A 21,164-nucleotide genomic window follows, 5' to 3' on the forward strand; every position below is an offset into this window, starting at 1 on the left:
TGGGCCTGGGTACAGCCTCCAAACCCACTATGCCTCATTTGGGTAGGAAGGTCGTTTTTGTTTCCCCAAGGAAAAATGTCCTTTTTTTTTTCTCCCCACTGTTTGCTTTGGCGTGAAAGAGAGAGAATTAGCTGGATGGAGACTCGGCAGGGAGTTGCCTTCTATCTGCTTTGCGTGCTGCGCTATGTGAATTGATACTGTACTGATCATTTGGAGGAGGGGAGGGGAGTGTGTGGGGAGAGAGCATTCAGCATTGAGAGCATCTGCAAAAATCACTTTGCTAAGAAATGATCTTTTTCCTCTGCACAATGGCAAGATGTCACCCTCGGAATCTTCTGACAGTGGTGGTGGTGGCTGAGAGTGAGCATAATTTCCCATGTCTCTGTTGGGGTAGTTATTTATACAATTCTGCACTGAAGTCAAAGCCTTTTATTTATTTTTTTTTTATTTTTTATTTTTTTTAAACTTTGCCAGTTGCTGCGGTGGCTTTTGCAACAAAATAATTACTTTTGTGCCAAGCGCTTAGGTAACAAGATAAACAAGAGGCAACATAAATGGAATGTAAATATGGAACAAGTGTCTGTGAAGGGAAAGGCGGCCTAGGGCAAGAAAGAGCTTAGGGCTGGGTGCCGTGGCTCATGCCAGTAATGCCAGAGCTTTGGGAGGCCAAGCTGGGAGGATAGATTGAGCCCAAGAGTCTGAGGCCAGACTGGGCAACATGGTGAGACCCATGTCTCTGCAAAAAAACAACAAAAAAATTAATTACCTAGGTGTGGTGACACCTGCCTGTGGTCTCAGCGATGTGGGAGGCTGAGGCAGGAGGATAGCTTAGGGCCAGGGAGGTTGAGGCTATGGTGAGCTGTGATTGCACCACTGAACTTCAGCGTGGATGACAGAATGAGATCCTGTCCTCCTCAACCCCACCAAAAAAGGAATAGCTTGCCTTGGTTTTCTGCATCTTGTAAATCCCCAGGAACCTGCAGAAGCTTCCTTTCTGTGCCTGTCAGTGGGTCCGTGACTTCCCAGGGAAGGGCCAAGGGCTAGTGCCCAAATCTCAGGGTGATAGGAGCTTCTCTTTTGTGATATGGTAAGGGTTATTGGTGAGGAGGGTTTGGGAAACAGGATTTGCTTTGTCTTATGGACAAGTTTTATGCAAGGCATAGTTTGTAAACCCAGAAAGCCGGATCTGGGTTCTGGCTCTGACCCCAATATCTGAGTGACTTTGGGTCAGTCACTTCTTTTCTCTGGACTTCTGCATACTCATTTCTAACATGAGGAGTGGAACTGGGTAAACTCATGGATTTCCCACCTCTATGTGACTTCTACCCAACATTTCCATGACTGAGTAGACTTTGGAATCCACAACTCAGGAGCTAGGAAATGTGGAATCTAAATTCTGATTCTGAATCTTTACCTGGTCAGGCAGTTGTTATTTGATAATACCATCTGTAGTGGTTGACTGGTGACACCTTTATCTAGGTTCCCAAAGATGTGTCCTTTGAGAACCTCCTGTGATTGTGTCTTGTTAAAAGGATCATTAAGTTAAAGGTCTTGAGATGAGATTATCCTTGATTAGGGTGACACCTAACTGCAATGACAAGTCTTTATAGGAGCAGTGAAGAAGAAACAGACATAGATACACAGGGCAGAGGCCACGTGAAGACAGAGGCTGAGATGGGAGTGATTTGGCCACAAGCCAAGGAATCCCCAGAGCCACCAGAACCAGGAAAAGGCAAGGAAGGGCTCTGCCCTAGAGCTCTTCCTAGGGCAGAGGGAGGGAGTATGGTCCTGGTAACACTTTGATTTCACATTTCTGGCCTCCAGAACTCAGAGATAATAAACTTCTGCAGTTTTAAGCCACCCAGTTTGTAGTAATTGGTTACAGCAACCCTAGTAAGCTAATACACCATCAATAAGCCTAGAATGAGGACCCATCCTCTCTGTTGGGTTTCCACCTGTCTCTTAGATATCAGAAGATGAAAACCTGTCCAAGTGGGTCTGACGGGGAAAGAAAAAAAAGGAGAATGTATTAGTCTGTTTTCACACTGCTATGAAGAAATACCAAAGACTGGGTAATTTATAAAGGAAAGAGGTTTAATTGACTCACAGTTTCACATGGCTGGGGAGGCCTCAGGAAACTTACAATCAATGTGGAAGGCACCTCTTCACAGGGTGGCAGGAGAGAGAATGAGTGCCCAGTGAAGGGGGAAGCCCCTTATAAAACTTTTAGATCTCGTGAGAACTAACTCACTCTCATGAGAACAGAATGGGCGAAAATGCCCCCATGATCCAATCATTTCCACCTGGTCCCTCCCATAACACTTGGAGATTATGGGAACTACAATTCAGGATGAGATTTGGGTGGGGACACAGCCAAACCATATCATTCCACCCCTTGCCCCTCCAAAATCTCATGTCCTCACAATTCAAAACACAGTCATACCCTTCCAACAGTCCCCCAAAGTCTTAACTCATTCCATCATTAACTCAAAAGTCCAAGTCCAAAGTTTCATCTCAGACAAGCCAAGTCCCTTCTGTCTATGAGCCTGTAAAATTAAAAGCAAGTTAGTTACTTCCAAGATATAATGGGGGTACAGACATTGGGTAAATGTTTCCATTGCAAATTGGAGAAATTGGCCAAAACAAAGGGACTACAGGCCCCATACAAGCCCAAAATCCAAAAGGGCAGATATTAAACATTAAAGTTCTAAAATGATCTCCTTTGACTCCGTGTCTCACATCCAGGTCATGCTGATGCAAGAGGTGGGCTCAAGGGCCTTGGACAGCTCTGCACCTGTGGCTTTTCAGGGTACAGCCTCCCTCCCGGCTGCTTCCACAGGCTGATGTTGAGTGTCTGCAGGTTTTGCAGGTGCACAGTGCAAGCTCTCAGTGAATCTACCTTTCTGGGGTCTGAAGGATGGTGGCCCTCTTCTCACAGCTCCACTAGGCAGTGCCCCAGTGGGAACTCTGTGTACAGGCTCTGACCCCACATTTCCCTTCTGCATTGCCCTAGCAGAGGTTCTCTGTGAGTGATCCACCCCTGCAGCAAACTTCTGCCTGGACATCAAGGCATTTCCATACATCCTCTAAAATCTAGGCAGAGGTTACCAAACCTCAATTCTTGACTTCTGTGTACTGGCAGGCCTAACATCCTGTGTAAGCCAGCAAGGCTTGGGGCTTGTACCCTCTGAAGCAACATCCCGAGCTATACCTTGGCCCCTTTTAGCCACAGCTGGAGTGGCTGGAACACAAGACACCAAGTCCCAAGGCTGCACATGGCATGGGGGCTCTGGACCCAGCCCAGGAAACCATTTATTCCTCCTAGGCCTGTGATGGGAGGGGCTGCCATGAAAGTCTCTGACATGCCCTGGAGACATTTTCCCCATTGTGATTACATTTGGTTCTTCATTACTTACACAAGTTTCTACAGCCAATTTGATTTTCTCCCCCAGAAAATGGGGTTTTCTTTTCTATCATATCATCAGGCTGCAAATTTCACAAACTTTTATGCTCTGCTTCCTCTTGAATGCCTTGCCACTTAGAAAGTTCTTCTGTCAGATACTCTAAATCATATCTCTCAAGTTCAAAGTTCCAGAGATCTCTGGAGCCAGTGCAAAATGCTGCCAGTCTCTTTGCATACCAAGAGTCACCTTTACTCCAGTTCCCAACAAGTTCCCCATCTCTATCTGAGACTACCCCAGCCTGGACTTCACTGTTCATATCACTGTGAGCATTTTGGTTGAAGCCATTCAACAAGTCTCTAGAAGTTCCAAAGTTTCTCACATATTTCTGTCTTTTTCTTTTTCTGAGCCCTCCAAACTCTTCCAACCTCTGCCTGTTACCAAGTTCCAAAGTCACTTCCACATTTTCAGGTATCTTTATAGCAGCACCCCACTCTCTGTGATACCAATTTACTGTATTAGTCTGTTCTCATGCTGCTATGAAGAAATACCCAAGACTGAGTAGTAAAGGAGAGAGGTTTAATTGACTCACAGTTCCACATGGCTGGGAGGCCTCAGGAAACTTACAATCATGGCAGAAAGCACCTCTTCACAGGATGGCAGGAGAGAGTATGAGTGCCTAGTGAAGGGGAAAGCCCCTTATAAAACCATCAGGTCTTATGAGAACTGTCACGAGAACAGGATGTGGAAAACTCCTCCCATGATTCAGTGATCTCTACCTGCCCCGCCCCCCCATGACACATGGGGATTAGGGGAACTACAATTCAAGATGAGATTTGGGTGGGGACACAGCCAAACCACATCAGAGAAGATATGAGTTAGAAGAAGGTGAAGAGATCTCACGCAGTGCTGTGCCTGCCTTTGTAGACATTGCTCAGAAGCATGGCACAAGGAGGGTTCTACCTATGGGAAAGGTGTTCTTGGTCACTTTGAGAGTTGAGACATTGTGACAAGTCCACTGAATCAGCAGTGAGGAGGCTTGGCTTCTAACCCTCTCTGTTCTAGCCCTCTCACTTCTTGACCTTGAATAAGTCTCTACCTTTTCGGACTTCAGATTATGTACGATGAATATGAGAGTATTGATCAGTGGCTTTTTACCATATCATAGCAAATATTTTGCAATGCCCCATAATTATTCCAAACTGCAATTCAAAAACAAAACAACCTGTCTATACTTACCATTTGCAAAGTATAATGTACTATGAGTGATATAAAGGAAGAATAAGGAAAAAGTGATTATAATAATGTAAGGTTTTCAATATATACATGATCAGCATATTTATACTAGAAAGTACCATAAGGTAGAACTTAAAGCTTGTCACTATATCTCAGGTCACAGTGAAAGAGAAAAAAATGTGGACGGTTCTAGATGGGTTGTATTGATTCAAATAGCACAGACCACACTGCTATCAATGACATGCTTTTCCCAAACGGTAAACAATTCCTGGTAAACTTCTGAGTAACACAGTCTTTCCTTCATTTACAAGGAAGTCATTTCTGGAAAATACAGTCTATATTAAAACCATATTTTAAAACATATTATGGTTTTATGTCATGCAATGAAGTTAAGTTCTGGGCCTGGGTAATTATAAGCACGGTTTTCACCTACAGAACATTCAGATATCACGTGGGGTGCAGAACAATTCCACCTTGGGAAGACTTCCCCACATGTTGCAGGGTTTCTAGCCTTCCATCTTACCTTAAATGCTGGTAATCACCGCCCCCTCCCACATCATTGTGATAAATGATAATGCCTCCTCAGATTCCCAAACTTACCCCTGGGAAGGCATCAACCCCTTGAGAGCCACATTCCTCTAGGGCCCCTTCCAGCCCCAGGCTGAACACCACATTAACTCATCTTCTCTTGTCAAGACCTATCCTGTCAGTCAAAAAAATATTTATGGTGCTCCCACTCCTTGCTCTTTGCTGTGCTGAGGCTAGAAAAGAGGTGAATTATGTATTTTCTTAAGCAAGGCTTGGGATGATCTGACGGCTTGAACCAAGTTCCTCTTTCTCCCTGCTGACCTCTCCTCCTTCTTTCCCTCCTTCAATTCTTCCTTCTTTTCAGTTTTTTAAAAAATTTGATTTTAAAAAAATTGCATTTTTTTTACTGATGCATAATAATTGTATCTTTTTATGTGGCACATATGATATTTTGAAATATGCATGCAATGTGTAAGGATCACATCAGGGTAATTAGGATGCTCATCACCTCAAACATTTGTTATTTCTTTGTGTTAGAACATTTCAAATTCTCTCTTCTAGTTATTTTGAAATACACAATAAATTATTATTAGCTATCGTCACCCTACTGTGCTGTCGAACACTAGGACTTATTTCTTCTATTAACTATATGTTTGTACCCTCCCTTCCTCCATCCTTTTTCTTCTTTTGCCTTTTGTTTGTCTTGCCAAGTGTTTCCTAAACATTAGGCTGATTAAATAAGAATGACCAGGGATTGGGTTCACATTTAGATTGGTGGCTACTGCCCCCAGAGGCTCAGATTTGGAAGGTCTGTGGTAGTCACACAAATGCTGTTCTCAGACACGACACAACAGAAGTGGACACCTGTTGTCAGCTCATTTTTAGAGGAGGACTCTCTGTTTTGGAGTCTATATCTGGAGATAATTTCAGCCAGACATTGCACCTAGAAGATGTCCAAATTATTCACTTGGAAAAATACCAGAGTCAAATAATGCAGCCTTGGTGCAAGAGCAGTTACAGAAAACTGCTCTCCAGGGAATGAACATCTGGGGCTGGATTTGGAATCAGTTGAGGCCACGTGTGTGCTTAACCGGGCAGAACACAACAGTGTCCTGATCTCATGCACAGGGCTGTTTGCTTGTGTCAGCTACCAGGTCCCCCACAATAGTGATGTGTCATTTAATAAGCAACAAAGATCAGTTATAGAAGTAAATTATAAATGCTAGTGATTAAAAAGTAAAAGATAAGATGCATCCATCACAAATGTGTCTACTACATATGGGAGAGATGGTGATATGGACCCACTTGTAACCAGACAGAAAGATGGAAGAAGGCTGCTTGCGGGGAATGAAGCTTGCCCACAGCATGCGATTTTGCCAGTGGTAACTGGCTTTTTAGGTACTGCTGAAGAGATGAGCACGGAAAGGTGGCTGGAGCAGTGGGGAGCAATTGAGACTGGCTCACTTGGGTTGGAATCCGACTCACTCTTTCCTACAGCCGGGAATGTAAGCAAATGGCTCCACCTTTTTCATAAAATGAGAATAATAATGTGAACACTCTGAGGCTGCCAGGTAAGCAGTTGGGATGATGCACTTTGGAGACTTCTGACAGCTCCAGCAAGTTGCACATACTCAGTAAATATTAGTTCTGTCCACCTACCAACTCCACTTCACCAACAAAAGGTCAAGTAATAGGAGAGGAAATTACCAAACCAGAAGAGACCAAAATTGCCTGGAAAAATGAGAATAAGGGAGGGTTTCTGAGAGCCATTTTGTGCCTGGCCTGGAATTGGACAGTGTGGTCCTAAAGTCAAGTCAGGTAGAGCCTGGCATTAGGTGGGGGAAACAGAGCTTCTCTAGTCCAAGCTTCTTTCTTGGAAGGAAAGCTTGGGAAGAATTGAGCGACGTCTTACAAAGGTGCCTTGCAGACCCAGAGCACCTGAGGTCATCGTTTTTAATTTGCCAGCCTGAACCCCAGTGTGCTCAAAGGCAGAGACTCCCTCAGGAATCCTGTCTCTGCAGAAGAAGATGGATCAAGAAGGCCTTAGGCTTATCCTAGCCACAGCCTTCCAAGAACAAAGGGATCATATCAGCAGCCTACATTGATCAAACCACAAGCACTTATTGCGTTTCTTCTAGGTGCTTTATCTTCCTAGATGTAAAGCTGATCATGTCACTTCCTTGCTTAGACGTGTCCATTGACTTCCCATCACCTACAGGACACAGCCTGAGTCTCATAGTCAGTAGGAAAAGCCCTTCCATCTGACCACTTGCCACTGCCTGCCTCCAAATCCCTGGTTCTTAGATGGCCATAGAGGTGCCACATGCCCACACACCCTGCAGTACTGTCACGGCTCCTTGCACCTGGGAGATATCCTGCTTTCTCAAGCCTCTGTATCTTTACGTATATTTTTCCTCTGCTTCCATTACTGTCCTGTCTTTGTCACGAGGCAGGTCTATATCAAACATTGCCACCTGTGTCGTGCCTACTCTAGCAACATCCAGGAGAGATGGGCCACCCTCTCAACCAGGGATGATTAATTATAGATCCCTCATTCTTTCTTATCTCTTCCCCTATGACTCTCACCATATGCACGTTAGACTTCCTCATTCTACCTTCATGTCACGAAGTCTTTTCTATTTTTTATCTCTCTGTCTCTCTGTTCTATATTCTGGTATTCTTTAGATCTAGCTCCAGGTTTATGATTAAGTGGAATCTGCTATTTATTTTGTTTCTAATTAGGATGGTTTTAATTTTCAGAATTTTTTGGTTCTTTTAGTAAAAATGAGGGGTTGATTTTATTTTAATAATATCTTGCTTAATAAGTCACACCTACAAACCCCATTTTTATTTGTTTAAACGTGTTGTTACTGGTTTCCCAGGGCTGCCATAGCAAAATACAACAGACAGTGGACTTAAATATTAGACATTTATTTTCTCAGAGTTCTGGAGGCTGGAAGTTCAAGATCAAGGTGGAGGCAGGGTTGGTTTCTCCTGAGTTCTCTCTCCTCAGCTTGCAGATGGTCTTCTGCTCTCTGTGTCCTCACACAGTATTTCCTTGGTGCACATGCATCCCCTGGGTCTTTGTGACTCTACATTTCCTCTTCTTATAGAGACATCAGTCAGATTGGATTACAGTCCACCATAACAGCCTCATTTTACATTGATCATCTCTTTAAAGATGACTCCAAATACAGTCATATTTTGGCCAGGTGTGGTAGCTCACGCCTGTAATCCCAGCACTTTGGGAAGCCGAGCTGGGCGGATTACCTGAGGTCAACAGTTTGAGACCAGCCTGCCCAACATGGCGAAACCCCATCTCTACTAAAAATACAGACATTAGCTGGGCATGGTGGTGGGCATCTGTAATCCCAGCTATTCAGGAGGCTGAGGCAGGAGAATCACTTGAACCTAGGAGGTGGAAGTTGTAGTGAGCTGAGATTGCGCCATTGCATTTCAGCCTGGGCGACAAGAGCAAAACTCTGTCTCAAAAAGCAACAACAAAAACAAATACAGTCATATTTTAATATGACTCCAAATGCAGTCATATTCTGAAGGACTAGTGGGTCTGGCTTCAAGATATGAATTTTGGGGGACACATTCAGTTCATAACACAATTTAAATTGTATATTTCTGTTTCTTATAGCTATGTTCTTCACTTGTCTGACTCTGCAGTTTGAATGTTTCTGCTGATTCTTGTTGTCTTGCAAAATGAGTGTTTTTCTGTTGGGAAAATATGTTCTTTAGAACTTACGTATAGCGATTCTTTGTGGCCTGTGTCTAACATACATCCCTCTAGAGAGAATTTTCCTTTGCTTCTGGGAGGCATCTGGGGTGTTTCTGATTTGAGGCCACTTAATTAAACTTGGAGTTTGGATTTTGTGGGGTTTCTTTGGTGGGGGTAGAGAGGGTTATAGTGCACAGAGTTTGCATGAATTTCAGCCCTTAACTCGTAGGAAGGCAAGTTGGTAGTTAAAAATTCTCTGAGGAAATTTTATTTTTTGTTCTAGCCAAGCGCAAGGCCCGGAAAGCCCCTGATCCCAACCATTGTTTCTGCTTAGCAAATTTATATTTTTGAAGTTTACCCTCTGTGGCCAGTTGATTGTATTCAGGGCCCCAGTTCTTCATCCTTACTGAATTAGTTTTCCTGGAACTGCGGCAACAAATTATCACAAAGCTGGTGTGTGAAAACAACAGAAATGTATTTTCTTACAGTTCTGGAGGCTGGGAGTCTGAATCGAGGCACTGGGAGAGCTGTGCTCCCTCCAAAGGCTCAGGGGAGAACCCTTCCTTGCCTCTTCTAGTGGATGCCTCTTCTGGTGGCTCTCGGCATCCTTATGCTTGTGACTTCATCACTCTTATCTCTGCCTCATTTTTTTCCCCTATGTCTCTCTCAATCCTCTTCTCAGTCATTGGCTTTAGCCTCTCCTTCCCCCAAATCTGGGATAATTTCACCTTGCAATCCCTCACTAATTATATCTGCAAAGATCCTGCTTCCACATAAGGTTGCGGTCTGAGGTTGCAGGTGGACATGAATTTTGAGGGGTGCTCATCAACCCCTTACACCTTTCCATATACGTACCCTATGCCCTGGAACTTTGTAGTGACCTCCCCATCTGATGTTCATCCCAGCCGTGTGACTTTCTTTAAGCAATAGAATGTCTCTCGCTATGGTACAAACAGAGACTTGAAGAAGAGCAAGGGCATCTCTACTTGCTGTTCTTGCCCTCTGCCACTTCCCGGAGAGGGACCTTCCCCAGTTTCAGGCAGAGGCTGAAAGAAACATGAAGCTGAGCAGAGTCATCCCATCATTCCCTCCATCAGTGTTCGAGTGGATAGCCAGATGACCTGCACAAGTGTGGGTGAGCCCAGCCATGATCAGCAGAACTACCTGGCTGCCTGGCTAGATGTGTGAGTAAGGAGCAGCTAGTCTTGCATGTCACTGAGGAGCTGTGGTTGTTTCCCACACAGTAGTGCTGTGGCAATAGATACCTGACACGCCTGCTGATTGGGTGTCTTTTTGAGGGTCCTGGCTTTATGAGGGGTCACCTATTGAATCTCCCACCATGTCCAGGCCCTAGGCTTCGTCTCCTGTCCCCTGGTGCTCCAGTGCCTATTAAAATAGATGCTCTGAGAATGGGCACCGTGGCTCACACCTATAATCCCGGCACTTTGGGAGGCCCAAGTGGGCAGATCACCTGAGGTTGGGAGTTCGAGACCAGCCTGGCCAACGTGGTGAAACCCTGTCTCTACTAAAAATACAAAAATCAGTCAGGTGTTGTGGCACATGCCTGTAATCCCAGCTATTTGGGAGGCTGAGGTGGGAGAATCGCTAGAACCCAGGAGGTGGAGGTTGCAGTGAGCTGAGATCATGCCACTGCACTCGAGCCTGGGCAACAGAGTGAGAGTCTTGTCTCAAAAGAAAATGATAAATAAAAATAAAAAATAAAATAGATGCTCTGGGACAGCAGGGATCTGCAGGAGGAAAGACCAACACCAGGGCACACATACCTTCACGCTTTCTTTTCAGCTTCCGGCCTCCAAGGAATTCCCTTCATTTCCTGACAATCAACTGTTTAAGAAATATTTTAAATCCAGAATTCACAGAAATGCACTGGTGCAAAGAGGCTACTGAGCCCCTGGAACTCTCTTTCCTGGCTAGTTATCTTATTATGTTTACCTCCTCATTGAGCTGTGGTCATCCAAATAGGAGAGGCTCTGAAAAGTGCCTTGCTCCAAGTGTCTTTTTCTACTGGTTCCTGAGGACAGGCCATTGGTCCTCACCTAGACAGGCATTGTTCTCTTGCCAGAACACTCTTAGGGATCTTACTGCAAGAGTAGCTGCAATGACCCTGAGTGACTTGCACCAGAATCTTACCTGCTTTGGTGGACACACATGAAAGGTCTCCTCCTGGCACCTCCTTTGCCAGTTCCATAGCCACAAACTGTTCTGGAGCCTAGGGCCAGCATTCCATAGCCCAAGGGGTATTTGTGATTTTCCAGAGTCAAGGACTCACACATCACTGAAACTGCCTCAGTTCTTATCAGCAAAGTCCAGAACCATGATCATTCCCTGCCACCAACAACTCAGACAGGGTATTTTTCTATTTCAGCTCAGATGGCAAGTATTTTCTTCCTTGTAAGGGTTTAGCATCTTCACAGTATAGGCACTGATGTTTTATCATGAATAAATCTTTTGTAAGTACCACTGGCTGGGTTCTTCTGTTCAATCCTGAAGCCACAGGAGGTGATAAGCCCTCCTTTCCAGTTCAGGACTGCATCCTGCTCTTTCCGACTCTTATTTGTGACTGCACTCTTTGCCTACCCCTGCTGCTCATAGGCTGCTGGGAAGTAAACACAGTGATGAAAGTAGAAGTAGATTTATCCAGGAAATCCATAAGCCCCTAGCATTTACCACTGGGATTCACATATTGGCTGAGTCTTTGCAGTGTTTCCCCAAGGGGTTGAAGTGTAATCTTCTTGGGGCTGCTATGTAGACTCAGTTGTGCTTTGGAGAATAGCGGGGAAGAGTCACCTTCTACCTGGAAGTCAGGAGGCCTACAGGGCTGGACACTTTCTCTTTCTCAAATGTGACCTAGTAAACACTGATTGAAGGATAAAGTGCCTGGGCATGTGTCTGAGAGTAGAACTGAAATTCATTGTGAAGAAAAAGAAAAGAGGAATCGAATGAATATTTAAGTCACGAGAGGATGCCTTAACAGAGGCCTTAACTGTAGTCAATGAAGGATCCCATTACTGACTTGTTAGGGGTTCTCAGGGTAACAACAGAAGATTGCAAAGAGGAAAAAAAGCAGCCAGCTTTGAAAGACAAGGACTTTGAGATGCAGTCCCTTCATCCAGTGTGCACAGCGCTGTGCTCATCCCTGTCCTCCTGAACCAGCATGTGTGGCCTGTTTCCCATCACAGAGTGAGTGAGTCAGGTGTGAGCCGAGGAAGGCGGATTCTTTCTAATATGCCATAGGCTTCACATTACCATCATTTGAAAAGCAATTGCATCTAATAAGCTGATGTCTATAACCAGAATCCCAAATGATTGACTTACAGTAGTAAGAACAGTCACTTTTCAGGGGACACCAAATTACAGTGAGGCTGAAATTGTATTCGTTTACAGTCAGAAATATAGTTGTTCCAGAAACTACACCTGTTAGTAAACCTGCATGTGGAGTCAAATCAAAATAAAAATGTCTTGGGAGCTTAGAACCAGAGGAAAGAAGTTCATCAACAGGATGGCCCATTCAGTGGCTCAGGCGACCGCAATCTGATCACTGTCACATGTTAAGCTTAATCAGGCCAGTGCCCCGGGGAATACAGAGAATCCATTGACCTCAGCTCCTGGCACCCGTTTCTACATTAGGATGGCCTTGCCATTGGGAGCAGATACTCTGTTGGCCTAGAATCCTCTGTCCCATTCGTGGGACTGGCAGTGCCACTGCTGGATTTAAGGGATCTGCTTTCTCTGTGACTAATTTTCTTCAGATCCACATAATCTTTCTTTTGATTTGTTCAGGCCTCCACTAGAGTTACAACAGTCATTAGCCTATCATCATTAGGGAATTCTCTTAAGCCTAACACTGTCTCTCTATAACTCCTTCCCACCAGTCACCCAGATTCTGCTCTGCATGGATACATGGAAAAAATCTACACCATCTTCCACAAGGCAACTCATCAAGAATTCAAGTCTTGCTATCATCAGGGTTGCCACATACAATTGTGTAAGTTGTGCACTGAACAAGGGAATATGGCTGTGCAGACTAGTGTGAGTGGGAAACCTGGTGTGGGGCTTCCCCTACTTGTGGAGAGCATCTTTTCTCTTTTTTTGCACAAAGGCTATACATGAACTAGCAAAGGGCATGGCTATTATGGTACTCCAATCTCAATATTTTTGGATCTGATAACTATTTTTCAACACCTACGATGTGCTGAAATTTTTCTGTGATGTTATCCTCTTAGGAAACTTCAATTTTACCAAAGTAGTACCTAAATATGTGTGACATCCAGAATTGGCTACAATCTACCAGAAATCAATGATATGCTCACATTCCCTTGATCCATAAATTACTACTCATTAGTAAAAGTTCCAGTAACTTTTTTGAGCAGCCTTATCACACTGTTGGCCCATGCTGAGCTTGCAGTCCACCAAAACCTCAGGTTGTTTTTTTCCTGAAAAGTGTTGTTCGCTTCAAGTCTTCTGAATCTGATGCCAAATATCAACCATGCATTAATTGCTGTAAAACCAAGTAGGTTTATTTTAGTCATTAATGCTGCTGATTGAGGCCTTACAAGTAGCATGAGGTTATCCACCAGTGTGTACTGTTCTCTGCTGCTTTGGCATCATTCACCAGGTAGATATCCTGTCTTCTACAGTTTTAAAAATAGCAAGAAAGCACGGAAGGAGAAGGAAAAGCAATATTTTACTGAATCTACTCTCTTCCAGTCACTGTACTTTTATATACATCATCCTTTTAAATCCTTATGGTAACCCATGCAGATATGCATTAGTACCATTAAGCTCAGAGATACCAACTTGCTCAAAATTGTACAGCTAATAAGTTGCAAAGCCAAGATTCAGACCCAATCCCATTTATCTTAAATACCAGGTTGTTTCATCTTTCAACTTGAAACCCCTGAAGTCATTCTGTATAATGCCTCACCAACAGGATGAGAGCTCTCTGGCATAATCTAGTGTTCTTGGTCAGGGAATATTTAATGTCACTAGGATCAGGAAGCCCCAAATTGGATTTCCATAACAGGAGATGCTCACCAGCTCAAGAAAAAGATGGGCCCCCAAACTTTAGAACACACGGCTTAAGGTTTGCCGATGTCAGTATATCCCCCAGTGCCTATTTTGAGTTCAACTTTATTCTTTTCTCTATAATTGTTATGGTTGAACTCATGCCAGTATTTATCTATGTTCTCTCTTTGAGGAACTCAGCCAGAGAAAGCTGTAGACAAAATGGGATTTTTTATTTTTTCCCTTATCCCATTCCCTTGTGAGCAATTCAGAATAAAATAGAATATGAGGGAACTTCAAAAAGTTTGTGGAAAAGTGGAATTAAAAGATAAAACTGAAAATATAAACTATTTTTCAACACAATCTCTATCAAGTTCAAGACACTTTTTTTTGTAAGTGATGATATCAGCTATTTAGCCCATTCCTAGAGAATTGAGGCTCCTGGGAATTTAATCATGTCAGTACAGTCTTTTTTACATTATTATTATTAACAATATAACTATTATTAATAATGCAATTATTTTACATTATTAAGAAAACCTGGTATGCTTTACACACTTCTTCTAATTTTAGGAAACAAAATGAAGTCAGAAAGAGCCAAATCAGGACTATATGGAAGATGACTAATGATTTCCCATCAAAGCTCTCACAATTGCCTTTATTTGATGAAAGGAATCAGCAGAAGCATTGTTACAGTGGAGAAGGACTCTCTGGTGGAGCTTCCCAGAGGGTTTTCTGTGAAAGCTTTGGCTAACTTTTTCAAAGCACTCTCTTTCTAAGCAGATGTTGTTATTCTTTGGCCCTCCAGAAAGTCAATGAGCAAAGTGCCTGAGTATCCCAAGAAACTGGTCCACTTGTGCTTTGACTGGACCATTCCCCCTCTTGGTAGCCATTGCTTTGATTGTGCTTTCTTTTCAGGATGGTACCGGTACAGCCATGTTTTATCCCCTGTCACAGTTCTTTGAAGAAATGCTTCACGGTCTTGATCCCACTTGTTTAAAATTTCCATTGAAAGCTCTGCTCTTCTTGGCAACTGACCTGGGCACAATGACGTTGGCACTCATCAAGTGGAAAGCTTGCTCAACCTTAATTTTCCAGTCAGAATTGTGTGAGCTGAACCAACTGAGGTGTCTATGGTGTTGGCTATTGTTTGTGCTGTTAATTATTGGTCTTCTTTAATTAGGGCATGAATAAGATGAATTTTTTCCTCGCAAATAGATGAGGATGGTCTGCTGGGGCGGGCTTCATCTTCAACATCATCTCTTCTTAAAATGAGTTACTCATTTGTAAACTGCTGATTTCTTTTGAGATTTGCCCCCAGAAACTTCACAAAGCATCAGTGATTGCACCATTCTTTTACCCAAGCTTCACCATAAACTTGAGGTTTGTTCTTGCTTCAATTTTAGCAAAATTCATGTTGCTTTGATAGAGGTTCTTTTCAAACTGATATTTTCTCCTCCTTGGTGCCTCAAACTAGATCCTGTTCAGACATGTTATAACAAGTTAGTATGAGTTTCGGTGCCCAAAATTTTTTTAAATCCATGCATAGTGTTTTGTTGTTGTTGTTTTAAGTGGTCAGCGGCTACCTATATTTGGATCAGACACGTGAGTCAGACCAATGTGGCTTGTGAGCAACATGGGTGAAAATCGAGGGAACTGACCGGGGCCTATTGTCTAACATCATTTTAAGGTCAGACTTGAGTACAAACTTAGAGAAAGCTGATGGAATGCCACGCACCAACGTGAAGAGACCCTATATGCACATGGTGACTATGTTATGCCCGGCTGCTGCCACCTTCCCTTCTTCTGAGAACAAGATGGGAATGATTGAACTATATTAGAAGGATGAAGTTAGCCACTAGAGAGCACACTTCCAGATCAGGCTTGAGATACTAGACTTCAGATAAAGGGACTTATGTCAGGTAGCCTCTACAAATGACGAAGACTAAGATTTAGCAATAGAATAAACAAAGTAACTTTTTTTTTTTTTTTTTTTTTTTTTTTTTGAGACGGAGTCTTGCTGTGCCACCCAGGCTGGAGTGCAATGGCATGATCTCGGTTCACTGCAACCTCTGCCTCCTGGGTTCAAGTGATTCTCCTGCCTCAGCCTCCTGAGTAGCTGGGATTCCAGGCACCTGCCACCATGCCCGGCTAATTTTTATATTTTTTAGTAGAGACGGGGTTTCACCATGTTGGTCAGGCTGGTCTTGAACTCCTGACCTCAGGTGATCCACCCCCCTTGGCCTCCCAAAGTGCTGAGATTAGAGGCGTGAGCCACTGTGCCCGGCCAGCAAAGTAACTTAAAACAAACAAAAAAAACCCTTCTCCTAGGATGATCTGTTTACAACAGAAACAAAAACATTTTCCAGTTTAACCCATTTCTGACTGAAAGTCATTGTAGGGCTGAACCTTAAGGAAAAGTAAGTTTAAACTTCCTTTGCATAGTATTTTGTCTTTTTTCCTTGGGTTAGAGGTGAGGACAAGAAAACATGACATAGTTTTGAATTAATATGAAAGAGGCAAAATTTGACATTTTAAAATGGCCCAAAACATCCCACTGTTCCTTTTGCTGATAGGTGATACACTCTAGAGAATTGGGAGTAGAGGGTTTAGTCATAATAAGCATATATGCTGTGGGTCAGGTGACTCATGAACATGTCAAGCAGGCCAAGTTCTTTAGCAGTTTCTGGTTTGGTCCTGCTTTTAGTAATGTTGCAGTGGAACTTAGGCACATAGTCAAGTATTTGGTACCACTGCCCTATAACCCAGCCCACAGCTCTTTGCCCACTCTGAAGCCGGTCAGTCTGTTCATCCAGTGCCCTTAGAAGGTGAAGGTTTGGGCTGGGCCCAGGGGCTCACGTCTGTAATCCCAGCACTTAGGAAGACTGAGGTGGGCGGACCACTTGAGCCTAGGCATTTCAGACCAACCTGGGCAACACGGTGAAACCCCGTCTCCACAAAACAAAAACAAAAACTAAAAAAAATTAGCTATGCGTGGTGGTGTACACCTGTAGTCACCGCTACTTGGGAGGCTAGGGAAGATCGTTTGAGCCCAGGAGGCAGAGGTTGCAGTGGGCTGAGATCATGCCACTGCCTTTCACTCCAGCCTTGGTAACAGACTGAGACAGTCTTAAAAAAAAAAAAAAGAAAAAAAAAAAAAGGTGAGGGTTTGACGTGGTTTCTGACACCATCTTGCTCTTGTGCATTGCTGCCAGTGTTTCAAATGCTGCTGAAGACGTGGGTTCTGAGCAGTGTTCCTTGTATTGTATCCAACAAACAACTGCCCTGCAGGCATTTCTACCCTGGGCCAGTGGTTGTTTCTCTCATTTCTTTTTTCTTTTCTCCTCATACTTGTAGTGGGGGCTCTGCAACATGAAAATTAAAAGTAAGACTGGGATGAGTAAGTATGGGGCATAGACAGATACAGGGGTTAACCGTTTATGCAGAGTGTCAGGTCTTTATCCTTGGAAACAACTGGCTTTGGAGAAATCCTCAAACAGAAATGTGGAGAGTAGCGGAATTAAAGTCATCATGGTATGAACTGAGTAGATGATTTGCAGGGGTTCAAATCCACTTGCAGCTTCCTTTGAGGAAGGCATAGGTTGCAATGGGAAAGAAAGGCACCTGAAACACAAGCTTGCAAAACAGAAAGGACTTAAACCAGGCTGGTGGCTCCTGTAGCAGCGGGTCTTTGAACTCCTTAGCATAGCACTTCAGCAGGTTTCTAAATTCTGCTGGGTAGAGCTCGCACGGCAGCACTGCCTACAGGTCCATGAACAGGGTGATGGGGATGTGGCTGAGGAAGTAGAGGCCCAGCAGCCACTCCATGCAGTGGCATTGTCTGTCGGTCGGGCCTGGACCTGCCGATATAAGAAGAGATAGTGTTTTCCTAATACACATTTTTCATGAAGTTTTTGAGAACCGCTCATATTTGAGTTGGAATCCTGGAGATTATTTAGTCCAGTTCTATCATTTTAGAGATGAGGATGCTAAAACCCAAGAAGTTAAGCATCTCTTTAGCCTGCACCATAGGTTACTAGAGGGTTCTTGTCCCTTAATTTTTAGCCAGGAAAACCTCCCATCACAGCACACTGCCTCTCTTTTTATCTCAAAATGACAGTGAATTTTCTAAATCAGGCTATAAGTAAGAACATCTCTTTCACTTCTAACCATCTCTGGTAAACAGTGACTGCTTTGCCCCTAACTGGCAATCTAGAGTGTTTTCAGGGGCCTGGTTTTTATCCAGGCTGCAGTCCAGGCCCAGGCTCACCCCTGCCTTCCTCTCTGTGCCTGTGGTCCTCCACCCCTTTTTCTCACCTGGCCCTTGTGTAGTACTCCATGCATGACAGCAGTCAATAACCTCCTTATTAATTAAATGACACTTTATAAAAGCTCTCCTCCAGGGGCTTTGAGAAAGCCAGCTTTGGCTAGCTGTAAAGTTTTCAGTAATCATTTAAGAAAAAAAAAGTTATTCATCATCTTTATGGCAGATCACAGCCGCCACATTCTCCCCAGGAGTTCAATCCATCAAGCTCCTCAATGCAACAATGGCTAACAAGGTCCCTGTCACTTTGGGTGAAATATACAAGCCTCACCAGAGGCTCCTGACTCCCACCAGGATCAAAGTTGTAGGCACCGCTCCAGCCCAGCGTCCTCCACCCGAGAAGCCAGCAAGACAGCCTTGCCTTCCTTCCTATCTTTATTTGTAGAATACAGGTGGAAAAGAAGGAATCCTTTAAAGTTTTGTTCTTTCACGAAAATGGGTTCCTGTGGGCAAGATATCTGCCATTATGCACCTAACCTTTTATATCTGAGATTTTCAAGAGAAAATGGTTTGACTATGGTAATAGGTCAGCTCTTTGAGATTTCCAACTCTCTTGTGCACATTCCACATTAATAACAACTGTCATAACTACTAGCTGTATAATATTTTGCAAAGCGATTTCAATGATGCTATCTCACTTGATCCTCACCTCAACTTTATAAAATAGACAAAGAAGGGGTTATTGACATTCTCATTTTGCAGATGAGTAAACTGAAGCATATGCATGGTCACTTGGGTTCTGGTGGCATTGTAGGGTTTGAGCTCAGATTTGGCTTCAAATCCTATGTGTCGCAAACTATTATATCACCTTGCCTTGTGTCCTCATCTCCCTTTCTGCTTTGTGTGTAGCACAATTGCATTTTGAATTAAGTTGTTTTTTGTAGTCCTTTCTGTTCGCCTGTATCAGGAACACGTTACCGGAAATAAAATGCTCAAGAACAGCTGGGTGTGATGGCTAACGCCTGTAATCCCTGCACTTTGGGATGCCGAGGTGGGCAGATCACGAGGTCAGGAGATCGAGACCATCCTGGCTAACACGGTGAAACCCCGTCTCTACTACAAATACAAAAAATTAGCCAGGCATGGTGGCAGGCTCCTGTAGTCCCAGCTACTTGGGAGGCTGAGGCAGGAGAATGGTGTGAACCCGGGAGTCAGAGCTTGCAGTGAGCCGAGATGGTGCTGCTGCACTCTAGCCTGGGCGACAGAGCGAGACTCCGTCTCAAAAAAAAAAAAAAAAAAAAAAAAAAAAAAAATGAAGAACAAGACGAGATGCCATATTTGGACTTTCCAATCAACTCAGAGTGGACAGAAGACTTCATGTTGTTCTAGCTCCTATGCTGAAAACTTCAGACTGTGTGGGGTCCACTCCCCTGAGCTCTGGGGCTACTGTGAACAAGCCTGAGCTTTTCTCTGACCACTGGTGTTTGGGCAGGGGTGAATCACATCATCTGAGGAACAGCTCATGCTGTCTGTTTCTCCAACAACTAAAAAGAGATTGGAGAATATCTGAACAGAATCCAGGTCACACCTAGAAGTTGTGTGTGCACATGAGCCCATGTGCATGTATCTGTAATGAGTCAATAGGACATATCCAGTTTCAATTTACACCCAGTACCTGCACTGTGTTGAGTGTTTTCACATGGGTTGTTTTTATTGAATTTGAATCCCTTGAAGTGAATACTATCGTCTTCATTTTTTCACACAAATAATTGAAACTTAGAGAGGCTGTGACTCGACATTTGACGGTGACATACCTCCTTTTCCCCTCCCCCACCATAGAGTCCATGGGATCATGGGTCACACTGCTTCCTCCTGGATGGATGTTTTATCAGCATGTCCCTGTGAGTTGTAGCCTGATTCTTTTCTTATTACCATCAAGTCTAGTCCTGACCAACAGGACCCAGGCCATTGAAATAGTATGCTCACTCATTGCTCAGGAATGGGAATGGGAGGAGGGCTACGGTTCTGCCCTGAGTGAGGGCCTTGGCTTATCCTTCCATGGATTTGGCTGCAGATCCAGAGAGATGGGAGCAGGAGGCTTCTGAGTGAGTATCGGTGATTTTCTGCTCTTCTTCTTGTTTTTTGAACATGCTGAGCCACTGTGACTGATTTACCGGCTACCCCAGGGCTGAAAGCTGGTGTTAGAATTCCCTACAATGGAAATGGTTTCTGCAGGCAAAAGTGGAGAAACATTAACTCATAAGAATAGGTGTTTGTTCAGAATGGTGGTTACTAGAGCCTGATGTGTTCCCTTGTATGTCCTCCTGGGAGGTGGTGGGCAGAGAAGAAAAGGACCCAAGTGAGGTTAGAGAGAAACAAAGTAAGAACAAAAAAACAAAAAAACAAAAAAGGAAAGAGAGACTTGTAGGAGGGAACATACAATTTTTTTTTTAATTTTATTATTATTATACTTTAAGTTTTAGGGTACATGTGCACAACGTGCAGGTTTGTTACATATGTATACATGTGCCATGTTGGTGTGCTGCACCCATTAACTCGTTATTTAGCATTAGGTATATCTCCTAATGCTATCCCTCCCCCCTCCCCCCACCCCACATCAGTCCCTGGTGTGTGAAGAACATACAATTTTTTTTCAGCTGTCCAGTTTCCATCCCCTTTGAGTTCTTTTCCTCCTACAGATGGCCCATGGCTGTAACTGCTACCAAATTCACAGAGGCACACTAGTGCCCAGCTCTCACTCTCTTGAGCAGTCCTGAAGAATTACAAAATCCCTTCCCTCTCAGCTCAGCTGGAATTGGGGAAACTCTCAAAAGAACATTAGATTAGGTAGAGAGATAGACAGACAGACAGATTAGATAGATGATAGATAGATAGATAGATAGATAGATAGATAGATAGAAAGAAAGAAACAGTCAATGTCTACAGATACATAAAAATGAGCAAGTTGATGAGGTCCTGGTGC

The 21,164-nt window shown here is 43.7% G+C and overlaps 1 pseudogene; it reads right to left on the reverse strand.

The window, feature by feature from the left end:
• Window positions 1–17,240: 17,240 nt before the first annotated feature.
• LOC100445579 (sigma intracellular receptor 2-like) lies at window positions 17,241–17,760 on the reverse strand (annotated as a pseudogene).
• Window positions 17,761–21,164: the final 3,404 nt, after the last annotated feature.

The sequence above is a fragment of the Pongo abelii genome, chromosome 7 (genome assembly GCF_028885655.2).
Source record: "Pongo abelii isolate AG06213 chromosome 7, NHGRI_mPonAbe1-v2.0_pri, whole genome shotgun sequence".
Classification (NCBI taxonomy): Eukaryota; Metazoa; Chordata; class Mammalia; order Primates; family Hominidae; genus Pongo; species Pongo abelii.